Genomic DNA, 13,723 nt, shown 5'->3' on the forward strand with positions numbered 1-13,723 from the left:
TTAGATATCTAAACATGTTTCCTTGGCAACGGCTTTTGGATGAACAAATGATGATTTAGAAGTATCTGCTCATGATATGTGCTTCTCTGTTTTATCAATACTAAAAAAAAAGTTTCATAGTATGTGTGTGCATATGTAAATGTGTACATATATTTTTAAATACTCAAAACAGTTGCTTTAATTGGTCACTTTTATTAGCCTAAAACTACCCTCCCGGTGTGAGTCAAGGAAAACCAAGAAATATGGACACATTAAGCTTCACACAGAAGTTGAAATTTATGAGTCACCAGAGGTCAGAAAAAAAAAATTACTTGAACCTTACTTGAGATACAACGAGCTGCCTGGTTGAGGTCCAAAAAATATAAACAGTTCAGGTAAATGAAATTCTAAAATTCTCTTCTACCATTTCCAGCTCCACAGTTTACTCAAGATCAACAGAATGGAGCAGAATTGATCTGGAGGTGGAATGCAGGTGGCTCCCCCAGGAGCGGAAGAGGCCTTATTTCTTTTCTGTTTGAGTCCAAAAGCTATCATTTGTAGAAAAAGGCAGCTGGTGAGGAGAGGATGCTGGATACATTGAAAAATCCAACATACACGTGTGGAGACTGTGCCTAAATAAACTCGCACTGGAAATAAGCCACATGGCAGCGTAATGGAAGGCTAAACTCACACAGCCGTGGAGAATCAGGGAGGAAACAGAAAAGGATTTGGAAGGCAGTGAGGCAGGAGGAAGAGTTTTTGTAGAATGAATGGGACCATTCAGAAGCCCAGATTGCCCTGCTTGCTCCCCTCCTGCTGCATAATGTACAACCATTAAGGATATCAACGGGACCTAGTAGGTGCTAAAGGTACTGTTAGCTCAGAGGAGCTAGTGAATAATTCAGACAACTTGATAAAGAATCTCAGTCCAAGCAGTTATGAATTCAAGCAGGCAATGCCACTAGACAATGGGCCATGGTTTTCATTTTCTCATAGTGTTCTCAGGATCTAGAAGGCCTACCTGGAGAGAGGTGCTCAGGAACTGATTATCAAGCACTCGCCCATTGAACAGGTAAGAGAAAGCCCAGCCATCAAAGTTGACACTTGAGAGGTGTCACATTTGACAGAGAGAGGTGTCAAATGGAAATTGGACTTATATAGAGACTGAGTTGAATCTTTTTTTAATTTTTTCTCTCTACCTTATTTTTCTTTGAAAAACAACTAATAAGTCTCATCTAACCAAAAAACAATATATACACTATTTTCAATCACAAGTGCACATATGATGAAGTAGTTAGTTCATTTTGCTGATCAGGTGAAAACACTCTTTCTCTATTTCCCTGCCTTCAAATTCTACTACCACCTGCACTGCCCTAAAAGCACAATGAAGATTGGTTGACTTCAGAGGTTTGTGTCAACATACGACAGAGACCAGATATCTATCCTGGGGAAGTCATTAAGATAGAAACAGGAAACTTGACTTTTGGCATATAAAGTAAAAGTAGAAGTAAAAAGAGAAAAATGGATTTTATATTCACTGTGGGCTGTTCCCAGAATGATATATGATGAATTCAGGAATCAACTAGTGGTGGGCATATCAAAAATATATATATACAGAGAGAGAGAGTCAACATGGAAAAGGTCTTAGTGGCCAAAACTGATGAAGTAGATTAATCTAACATGGGATTATATCTATGAGTTCACATTGCTACAAACAATTTACTGAATAAATAAGTGAGGAATAAAATCTAACAGAAAAATTCCAAATATTAAATGTAGAAGGAATCAGAGAAATAGAAAATCAACATCAGAGTAATAGCTGTTACAGGCAATATCCATGGCAAAGAGATGAGAAACTTTAGAAGCCACTGTGTTTATGCAGTCTCAAGGTATATGCCCTCCATATATTTTTGATTAGTGTGGTGGTTTTAATGCTCACAAATTCTTTGACACTCCTATCTCTAGGAACTGGAGTTTAATTCCATTCTTCTGGAGCATCCATGGTACTTAGTGATTGCTTTCTAGGAAATAGGTTAAGATACAGGAGAAAATGGTCTTCTGGAAGATAATGCTTTAACCAAGAGATCAAGGTTAATATCACTGGTAATTAGTTATGTGATACCACATAGACTCTCACATGATGTGATGAAGAGACATTCTTCTATGGCATTCCCAAATTCCTAGCCCTTCATCTTGAGAAAACACCAGACAAACCCAAATTGAAGACTATTCAACCAAGACATCTGACCAGTACTTTTCAAAGTCCTGAAAACCAAGGAAAGATTCAGAGATACTGTTACAGATTAGAAGAGACTGAAGAGACATCTTCAGTGGTGTCCTGGACTGAAGTGTTGAGCAGACAAAGGCACTCATGAAAATCACCAACAGCATTCAAATAAAGGCTGCAGTTCAGTTAGGATTGTTATAGCAGTGTTAAATCTTTAGTTCTGTTGATTGTTCCATGACTATGTAAATCTTAACAGTGAAGACAGCTAAGCAAAGAGTACACAGGAATTCTGCTATCTTTATTTTATTTATTTATATGCAGTGCCTTACACATGCTAGTCAAGCGCTGTACCACTGAGCCACAACCGCAGCCCTGGAACTCTGCTATATTATGCCTCTTCTTTTATGAATCGAAAATTATTTCAAATTTAAAAAAAATCATAAGATGGTAAGTCCACATGTAGAAACACAATCCCCTTCCACTGTAGAGAATCCTAAAGCTTTGCTCCCCCATGCAGAGAAATCAGTTAACCTGAAGCAAAAGGAAAATGAAAAAGGTAAACCATAATCCACTGAGTTTCATGAGTTGCCCAGTTTTTTGAAGAGGAACTTTGATTTTATATATAAATATATGTGTGTGTGTGTGTATGTGTGTGTACATATATACACATATACATATACATATATATGTAAATATATATATTTTTTTAACTCATAGCACTTAACTTTCAATATTCAAATATCCATTTAATCCATAATTCAAATATATATCCATGAGTATCTTACAAACACACACACAGATATGTGAAAATTACAGAGGTAAACAACAAATATGATCTCTGCCCTGATGGATCGTAATCTACCAAAGACAGATGGAACCACAAAATCATGAAAGCAAAGTCAGATAGGCAATGCAAAAGAATCTCAAAGCAATTTCACAAAGGCCTGTGCATACATTACCTAACATCAATCCCTCCATACTCCTACAGAGTAGCAAAGCACCAGAAACCTCAGTTAAAAGATGAAAACACCAACCTAGTAAGGATCAAGTTATTTGCTAGAATTCACACAGCTTATTTGTAGATGAGTGACCCTCTAGGACTTCAGACTAATAAGTGTATAATCTTTCAACTTAACTATAACTTAAAACGTTTTTAAATCTTCTTTTAAGTTGTGTTATAAATTCATACAGTAAAATATATCCTTTCTAAGTTCAAAGTTTTAGTAGTTTTGAGAAACAGGTACCATCATGAAGAACAACCATACTCAATATACAGAAAAGTCAGGCTTGTGCTTCTGGCCAAGAAGAATCTGCTATGATTGGAATGAATACCTCCCAAAGGCCCATGTGTTTTTCAAAGGCTTGGTCCCCAACCTATGGCACTGTAGGGAGACAGTGAAATCTTGATAAGATGGGACCTACCAGGAAGTTTCTGGCCACTAGAGTTGTGCCCTTGAAGGGGATATTGAGACAAGCCCCTCCATTTCCTCTCTCTTTGCTTCCCAGGTGCCATGAGGTAAGCAGCTTGCTCTACCACATGTTCCCAGGATAATGCGCTTGCTGCCTCACCATTTGCCCAAAGGCAATGGGGCCAAGCAAACATGGACTAAAACCTTTGACACCATTAGCCAAAATAAACCTTTTTTCTTACAAGTTTATTTTCTCAGGTACTTGTTATAGTAATGGGAATATGACTAACACATATGTAATAAGTAACATGTTTATTATCTGATCCAAAATTTTTTAAACTACAGGATAAAATATGTGAAACAATAGTTTTCAAGACACTGTACACCAACTGGGTGCAGTAGTGCTATAGGCCTGTAATCCCAGCAGCTGAGGAGGCTGAGGAAGAAGGATAGGAGTTCACAGCCAGCCTCAATAACTTAGCAAGACCCTAAACAACTTAGCAAGACCCTGTCTCTAAATAAAATATTAAAAAGAGCTGAGGATGTGGCTCAGTGGTTAAGTGCTCCTGGGTTCAATCCCTGGTACCAAAAAAAAAAAAAAGACACTGTACACCAGGCAAGAGGAACTAACGCAGAGTCCAGATTTTCTGAGTTGAGGCAATAGCACTGATAGTTCACAGAGACTGAAGTAGCTAGAGTTCATAGGTCAGAATTCAGAGGAGATGCCTACACAGAGAGAAAAGCCAAGAGTTGGACAGAGATTTTCCTCAAGCATCCTACAGAGTAATTATCAGTAAAAGTACAAGGAAATTAAGGACAGCCAGTGAAAGAGTCATCTAAAAGGACTAGAAAGAACAGTGTCTGAAATTTACAGTACTTCGAACAGTCTTTTCCTTCCAAACATACCAGAAATCTCATCACTCAGGAGAATGAAGAATAACAGATGTCTTATTAGAACAATGTCAGTAATAAGACAGTGGAATAACATCTTTATGGTATAGATGCTCTGTCCTTATAGTGGGATTTCCTCCTGATAAACCCATTGTAAATTGAAAGATCATTTTTCAAAAATACAAAAGCTAAAAGAATTCATCACAAGCAGATATACACTACACAAAATCTAAAAGGAATTTCTTTAAGCAAAAGAAAAAGTATAGCACATGGTATGTTAAAAAAAAAAAAAAAAAAAAAAAAACAGCATACAGGGACCAGCTGCCAAAAGTGGAAGGTACCACTTCTAAGACAAAGAAAAAGGCAGACAACTCCAAAATTGTACATAGTACAATTTATTAGGGGCTCATGGACAAAAGTGGATCTTAAGCGGCAGCAAGATAGTAGCATCTCCATATTCCAAGGCAGTATGCATGTGCTTACAAGCTAAACTATACAAAGATGGTCATAAGTAAACTGGAGTATACCTGAGCTTTCCAAAAATGACCTATTAATATGTCAGATATCAGTTAAGAAACAGTCCATGCATCAATTACCAGCATAAATTTCTTCACTGACCATCGGATGACTTTATTTATCCTACAGGGTTTAAAATGCATGCCAGGATTACCTGGTGGGCAAAATGGTAGTTACAACCAATGTGACTGTGGTTGTATAAAACTCGATCGATGTAGGGAAATAAGGATCAACACAAGGTAATAAAAAACACAAAAATGGGAACTACATAGTAATTATGTAAGTTTTTTCTTGCTACTTAACTCCACTTTTAAAATAATTGAATTTTAAAACATGAGCCTTATGCTATGTGTGAAAAGAAAACATATAACAATAGCAAAAAAATTAGGAGAAATTGGAACATAATATTGTAAAGATGTTATACTGAATCAGGAGTCCTCAAAATTACTGAATTTTGGGATAGATGGTTCTTTGTCCTGTGGGGACTTTTTTGTAATCAGTAGATTGGAAACATTCTTTCCTGATCTCAATCCTTAAAAGATGATACCACTCAAGTTGTGACAGATAAAATTTCTCCAGGCATTATCAAATGTCCTCTGGAAGGCCAAAGTGTCCATACTTGGCAACCACCACTGTAAATGAATAGGAATTATTTCACTTGAAAGTAAACTATGGTAAGGTTAAATTGTGTGTGTGTATGTGTATCTCTATGAAAATGAAGTAACTAAAATAAAACAACAACTATATCTATAAGAAAACAAAAGAAGTAAAATAGAATCATGAATATTATTTAGTAACCAAAAAAATGAAAAAATGGGACCCAAAAACTAATACTGCAGACTTAACCAACAATCACAAATATCACATTTAATGTAAAAAATTGAACCACTCCAATTAAAGCCAAATATTTTCAGATTGACTAGTAAAGCACAATTCAACTATTTGCTGCCAACAATCAACATGTTAAAAACTATAAAGACAAACACTGATTTGTGAAAATGAAAGAGGGAAGAGTTATATCATGCTAACATTAGTGATAAGAAAGCTGGAATAATTCTTTTAATGTGAAATATAAATGTGATATTAAACAAATATTGATATATTAAGGCATAATACATTTCAGAGCAAAGAATGTGACCAGGGACAAAGAATCTCATTTCATAATAATAAATGGGTCAATTAAACTAGGACTTGGGCTGGGGATGTGGCTCAAGCGGTAGCGCGCTCGCCTGGCATGCGTGCGGCCCGGGTTCGATTCTCAGTACCACATACAAACAAAGATGTTGTGTCCGCCAATAACTAAAAAATAAATATTAAAATTCTCTCTCTCTCTCCCCCTCTCTTTAAAAAAAATAAACTAGGACTTATACAATCTTATAAGTTTTGCCCCTAAAATTTTTATTGACAGAACTACAAGCAAAATTTTTATTGACAGAACTCCAGATTTTACCTTAAGAAATAAAAAGAGCAAATTAAGCTCAAAATAATCAGAAGAAAAAAATAAAAACAGAACAGTAATTAATAATTTTAAAAAACAGAGGAAAAATAATGAAATCAAAGCTGGTCTTTTGAGAAAGTTAATAAAATATATGTACTTCTAGCTAAAGATGTAAACAATTACCTATATCAGGAATAAAGGTAAGGAAAGTGACATTAATTTAGATTCTAAGGATATTGAAAGAAAAAATATAACAATTATAGTCCTATGACTTTGACAAATGAAGCAAATAAAGACAAATTCTTTGAAAGACAAAAACTATCAAAACTCATTGAAGAACAAAGAAGAAATAGCTGACCCACATAATAGCTCTATATACAAAAGGAGACATATTTGTGGTTAAAATTTTCTCTTTCTCTCTCTCTCTCTCTCTCTCTCACACACACACACACACACATACACACACACATACACACAAAACTATACAACTCTAGACATAAATGTCTTCACTTGTGAAATCTACCAAACATTTAGTATGAAACAGTATCAATCCTACTCAAACTCTTGCAGAAAATTACAGAGGAGGGAATACTTTGCAATTTATTTAATGGGCCTAGTACTACCCAAATATCAAAACCAAACTAAGACCCTATTACTTAATGGTAATAACTAAATCTTTGCCCCTTAGGTCTCAAAATGTTATTAGAAGTAATAGCCACTACAATACAGTAAGAAAAAGAAGTTAAAAGCATATAGATTGCATCTGTATTATAAAAGAAGAAATAAAAATCTGTCTTTATTGACAGAAAATATGATCATTTGTGTAGAAAGTTCCCCTAAAATCTCCCCTCCAAAAAAGGTGGTACACTAATTAGTTCAGCAAAGATTCAGGAGACAATATCAATATATAAAATTACCATTCCTGTATATTCAAAATGTATAGTCAGATTCATTATGTTCCTAACCAAAGTTTTGGAAGAATTTTTTGATTAAAATTGGCAAGATTATTCTAACATTCATATGAAAAATACAAAAATAAATGTTTTGGCTATTTTAGAAAATAAAAAGAAAAACTAAGTTGGCAATCTAACACTACCTGACTATAAGGATTATAAAGTTAAGCTAATCAATATGGTATGGTATTGACATAAAAATAGACACAGATCAATAAAACAGAAGACAGTCTAAAAGTAGATACACACACACACACACACACACACACACACACACACACACACACACCACTGATTTCTAACAAGGTTCAAAACCAATTTGATCAGAAAAATAATCTTTCAATAAATAGCGCTGAACTCATTGGGTATCCATATGGGAAGAGAAGAAGAAAGGAAGGAAATTTTAGCTGGAAAAGGTAGCACACACATATAATCCCAGATACACAGGTGGTTAAAGCCGGAGGATCACATGTTTGAGGCCAGCCTGAGCAACTTAATGAAACCCTGTCTCAAAAATGAAAGAACTAATGGGGTATGGTAGTACACACCTGTAAAACCAGCAATTCAGGAGGCTGAGGCAGGAGGATCACAAGTTTAAGGTCAGCCTCAGCAACTCAGAGAGACCCTGTCTCTAAATAAATAAAAAAAGATCTGGGGGTGTAGCTCAGTGGTAAAGTGCCCCTGGGCTCAATTTCCAATGCCAAAAAACCTAAAAATTAAAAAAATATAAATAAAACATTCTCAAGATATAGTTTAGCAATAGAGTATCTCTGAGTTTAATCCCTAGTTCCACAGGGAAGGTGGGGAGAGGAGAAAACACTTTGGTTTAAACTTTACACCATATACAAAAATTAGCTTAAAGTGGACTACAGACATAAATGTAAAATGACAAAGCGTTTAGAAGAAATTATACAAAAAAAGTCTTTGTGAACTTGGGTTAAACAAACATTTCTTAGATATATAATTAAAAGAATAACCCATAAAGAAGAAAATTTACAAATTAGACTACATTGAAATTCAAAACTCCTCCTCCTCTTTGAAAGACACTGCAGAGAGAATACAGAGACAAGCTGCAGTATGCAGCAGGTCGGGGTGGTGACGTTCAATTCATGTAACTGGTAAAGGAATTGTATACAGTCTATAGAAAGAACTCTCAGACTTCAAAAAATCAAAAAAAAATTCTAAATAGGCCAGAAATTCTAAATAGGCAAAAAATATGAAACACATTTCACCAAAGATGATAAACAGATGGCAAACAGGTACATGAAAAGAGGCTTAGCATCAATAGTCATTGGGGGTGCAAATTAAGACCACAGAGAGGTTCTATTACACACATACAGGAGTGGATTAAATCACAGGTATGTTGACCAGCAAGCAATAGAGCCAGCCCAGAGTGGGTAACATTAGAGTGAGCATTTGAAGTGAAGGTGAAGACAGGGAACAACTGGAATTTTCATACACTGGAAATGCAAAATGGTGCAACCACCTTGGAAAGCAGTTGAGGAGTTTCTTAAGAAATTAAGCATATGATTCAGCCATTGTGGGTTCAGATATTTGCCGAAGGTGATACATCCATTTGTAACTTTAAACTTGTGTAATTCATTATGTCAATTACACTTCAATTTTAAAAAGAAAAGAATGCACAGAGTAGTCACCATGTTAGTTTTCATGAAGTTAAGAGAGTAATTGGCAACAAAAATATTTGTTGTTCATCATTCACTGAATAGCACTAGGAACACTGGAAACATACAGTGATGGCAAAGTGATCTTTTAGAATTTCTCAGATGTTGTGTCTCCTATTTCTTTTTGCAGACAGGGGTCCTATCTGCCCTTCCATTCATATGACCCTGGCCCTTATAGGTCCCAGTCCTGCCCACTGGAGGTAGTAGTGCTCAAAGCTCATCTTCTGATACCAAAACACTGAAGAGGGTGATCCCTGTGCATTTTGGATTATTCCAGAAGTATGATATTGCTAAGATGGCAACAACTACTAGCTGCTCATTATAAATTAGTAAAAAAGGATTAACACCATCCAAAGTATGACCCTAAGAATGTACTGGAAAACAGTCACAGGGGCATGTACTGCGACCTTGCCATGATTAGAGAGGAACAAATAAATTCTGGCCAATTCACCACCAAATCTGAGTGAAGAGTGTGATAGTGGCCTCACATGCTCCTATTGGTAGTCTGGCCCATGGAAACATCCTAAGAATGTGGGCAGGGTCATCTGCAGATCTAAACTCTGAAGAATTAGAATGTGAGAGGAATTAAATGGCCATACCCACTCTGATCTGTAGCCAGGAGCCTTCCTGGTTTACAATCAGTGACATCCCCAAACCCTCTGCATCATTTTGGTCCAGCTGGTCAGACACTACCTCGTACCTGGTATGGTCTAGTGCCGTAATTTGGCTTTTTGCAGTAAAATTCAACCTTTCATATTCATTGATTCATATAATAAGTGCCATTAATTACCTGAGACAGCAAAGCACTTAGGTGAATGCTGAGGTGTCCAGGAAAGCTAAGACAAGGAGTACTGTTGTGGAGGTAAATCTCAAGAAAGGAAGATGGACATTCAATAACTGAGCACATGAGCAAGCTGAACATCATTGTGGCGTACACTTGGCAATGAGAGTGTGAAACAGATGACCCTGAAGGGTCTGAAAGATTGGGGAGAACTTTCTGGAGATAGCAAAGGTGAATTCTTAAGAATGAATAAAAGTTATCAGGGGAAGTCAGAGGAGGGAATTCTATGCTCTGGGGGAAAAGAGAGCAGCACTAATCAAAGAATTAAAAGGAAGAGGGCCTGTTCAGTTTCTTAGCCCATTTATTGATTGGGTTATTTGCTTTTTTGATGTTGACTTTTTTGAGTTCTTTATATTTCCTGGAATGGGCTAAGGAACTGAACAGACACTTCACAGAAGAAGAAATACAATCCATCAACAAATATATGAAAAAATGTTCAATATCTCTAGCAATAAGAGAAATGCAAATTAAAACTACTCTGAGATTTCATCTCACTCCAGTCAGAATGGCAATTATCAAGAATACAAGCAACAATAACTGATGGCGAGGATGTGGGGAAAAGGCACACTCTTACATTGCTGGTGGGACTGTAAATTGGGGCAACTATTATGGAAAGCAGTATGGAGATTCCTCAGAAAACTTGGAATAGAACCACCATTTGGCCCAGCTATCCCACTCCTCAGTTTATATACAATGGACTTAAAATCAGCATACTATAATGATGTAGCCACATCAATATTTTTAGCAGCTCAATTCACAATAGCCAAACTATGAAACCAATCCAGATGCCCTTCAACAGATGAATGGATAAAGAAAATGTAATATATATACACATGGGATATTACTTCTCCATAAAGAAGAATGAAATTATTTTGTTGGTAAATAAATGGAACAGGAAAATATCATGCTAAGCAAAATAAGCCAATTCCAAAATACCAAAGGTTGAATGTTTTCTCTGACATATGAATGCTATTTCACAATAAGGAAAATAGAGGTACTTTGGATTAGGCAGAGGGGAGTGAAGGGAAGGGAAGGGGAATGGAGATAGGAAAGACAGTAGAAAGAATTGAGCATTATTACACTATGTGCATATATGACACAACCCATGTGATTCTATATCATGTACAACCAGAAGAATGAGAAGTTCTACTCCATTTATATATAATGTGTCAAAATACATTCTATTGTCATGTCTAACTAATTAGAACATTTTTTTTTTAAGGAAGAGGTAGTGGATAGGATCAAGAGCAGAGAGAGCAGCAGGTGGGGGAAGGCAGAAATCAGATAACAGGGCCTCAGAGAGGACTGGGGGAGGGAAGAGAGTCACTGGAATGAATTGTATTTTGCCAACTTTATTGCATTGTTTGCTCACTAGATCCATAAAGATTCATCAAATTAACACAAAATAGACGAGTCACCCAATTTCACCAAGAAGAAATACTCTGAAATGTTGCTTGGGGTCTTTTCCAATATTTACCTGGATCTAACTATTTATAAATCTTTTCTTAAAAGTATGATTCTACTTTGCAATTTTGTTCAGGACAGTAGCTCAAACTCCATCAAACTTTTTTTGGGGGGGGGGGAATTAAGTGATTCTCTGGGGAACTCTGAGTCACAAATTATCTAGAAATGAGGGAGTCACAGAGCTACAGAGGAGAAGAGAGGATCTTAAATCCTTACCAAATCCTATATGCCTAAGGTGGTCCTTAAAGGTTATGATCTGGTTTTGATTCCTTTACTTCTCAATCTCCTAAAAGTCATAGGCAATAACCAAAGTTGCTAAAGGGTTTGAGTTTGTGGGGTTCCAGGTACACTGAGTTTTTTTTTTAGATGTTTTGGGCAGAAGAAGAGCTAAAGTGGAATTGGAAAAAAAAGGAGGAGCATTAAGAAAGTAGAAACTGAAATTATCTGACCACTAAGGGTAAAAGCAGAACAGGAGGCACTCACAGCCCTATTGTGGCTCCTGATAGCCTCCTATCAGGAGGAGGAGACCATGCCTGGTCATAACTTTCCCCAAACCACAGAGACAATATGTGATTATAGGAAAGAAATCTGGGATTCTGATGATGAAGGTCAGTGTGACTCCAAAGTCATCATTTTCCTGCTATCTTGTGCAGACTCCAAGGCTGACTGCATTGTGTCCTATTATGGTTTAGATATGAGATGTCTCCCAAAAGCTCATGTGGGAGACAATGTAAGAATTTTCAGAGGTGAAGTGATTAGATTATGAGAGGTGTGACCTAATCAATATGTTAATCATACCAATATGGATTAACTGGGCTGTAACTATAAATAGGTAGGGTATGGCTGGAGAAAGTTGATCACTGGAGATGTGCATTTGGGGTTTATATTTTTCCCTTAGTGAGTTGAGCTCATTCCTTGCCCCTCCTTCTTGGTTGCCACGTCCTGAGCTGCTTTCTTCCACCATTTCCATCTGCCATGATGATCTGCCCCACTTAAGGCCTAGAGTTATAAAGTTGGCCAACCATGAACTGAACCTCTAAAATCATGAGCCAAAATCAACTTTTTCTCCTCTAATTGTTCTTGTCATGTCATATGGTCACAGCAAGGAAAAAGTTGACCAAAACATATCCTTATACACTACTGAAATAACTTTACTTTTCAAAGAATGGGCTTGCTCACTGAGATTGCTCTAAAATGCAGGAACCTCAAAAGTTGGCAATATTCCAAGATATTGATCTCCAAAGGCTTGTTGGTCCCTCAACCCTAGAGAATGTGATATTCAGCACCTGGAGTGAAATGGCCTGCATGGGTAAGGCCCAAAGAGTGACATGAAAAGGACATAGGACATCCCCAAACCAACCAACCAGTTCTTATCTCATGGGAGCATTTGACCTGCTGGGAGTTATCCAGTCCTGCCCACTGGGTCATTAAACATGAATCCTCTCAGCTGACCTCCTGTGTCCTTAGGCAATAACAGTCTTCTCTTTGTCTCTCTCTCTGAGTCTTCCCTCTCTCAACTCTAGCTTCCCTAAAAGGAGAGCATGCTGCATGGCAGTTCCCAGAATTCACACATTGTTTCTTGAGAAGAAAGGGGGAGGTACCAGGCATGCTTCATTCCCAGAGAAAAAAAAATGAATCCTTTGGTTACTTGGAAGTCTCTGATTTGCTGCCCACCCTATCTCTCTACCTTTTCTAAGAGAAAATTTTCCAGGTAACTGCTCCTTGGTTTACTCAGAAAAGAACAGAATGTCTGTTTTCTCCTTGATCCTGAGAACATGTCTCACACTCATTCCATTCAAGTATCAGGCAGATAAGGCTGTTTCATCACCAATTACCTTCCCAGATGTCTGATACAGCCTGGGACCCACATCTGCGGTATCTCACATCAGAAATGTAACCTGGCTTTGGAACTAAGTGCCCAACCTGACCAACTTAGCCATCAAGGCTTGTGTCCTTGGATTTCTCCATTCCCTCTCCCATCAGGGTCACCAGGATTGGAATAGCAGCAGCAGCTGAAAAGAGCCAAGAAAGAAGTTTAAGCAAAAAGCAGGATGAAGCAGAAATTCCTGAAAACAAAGGGAAAATTGAAGCGATGAGTTATCACAGAAAGAGCCCTGGTTAGGAAGAAGCTGCAGATTTTATTTGTAGCTTTGGTGTCTAGGACCTGGATAACAGTAGCCCAAACACCTCACCAGCTAGCCTCAGATCCTTCTCCTGTGACCTGAGAATATTTGGCTTGAACTTTAGAGTAACTCCCTGCTGTCCTATGAGCTGGGGAGATTGGAAGGACGTGCAGAGAAGGGCAGAAGGAGGGAGCACACAG

The sequence above is a fragment of the Ictidomys tridecemlineatus genome, chromosome 7 (genome assembly GCF_052094955.1).
Source record: "Ictidomys tridecemlineatus isolate mIctTri1 chromosome 7, mIctTri1.hap1, whole genome shotgun sequence".
Lineage (NCBI taxonomy): Eukaryota > Metazoa > Chordata > Mammalia > Rodentia > Sciuridae > Ictidomys > Ictidomys tridecemlineatus.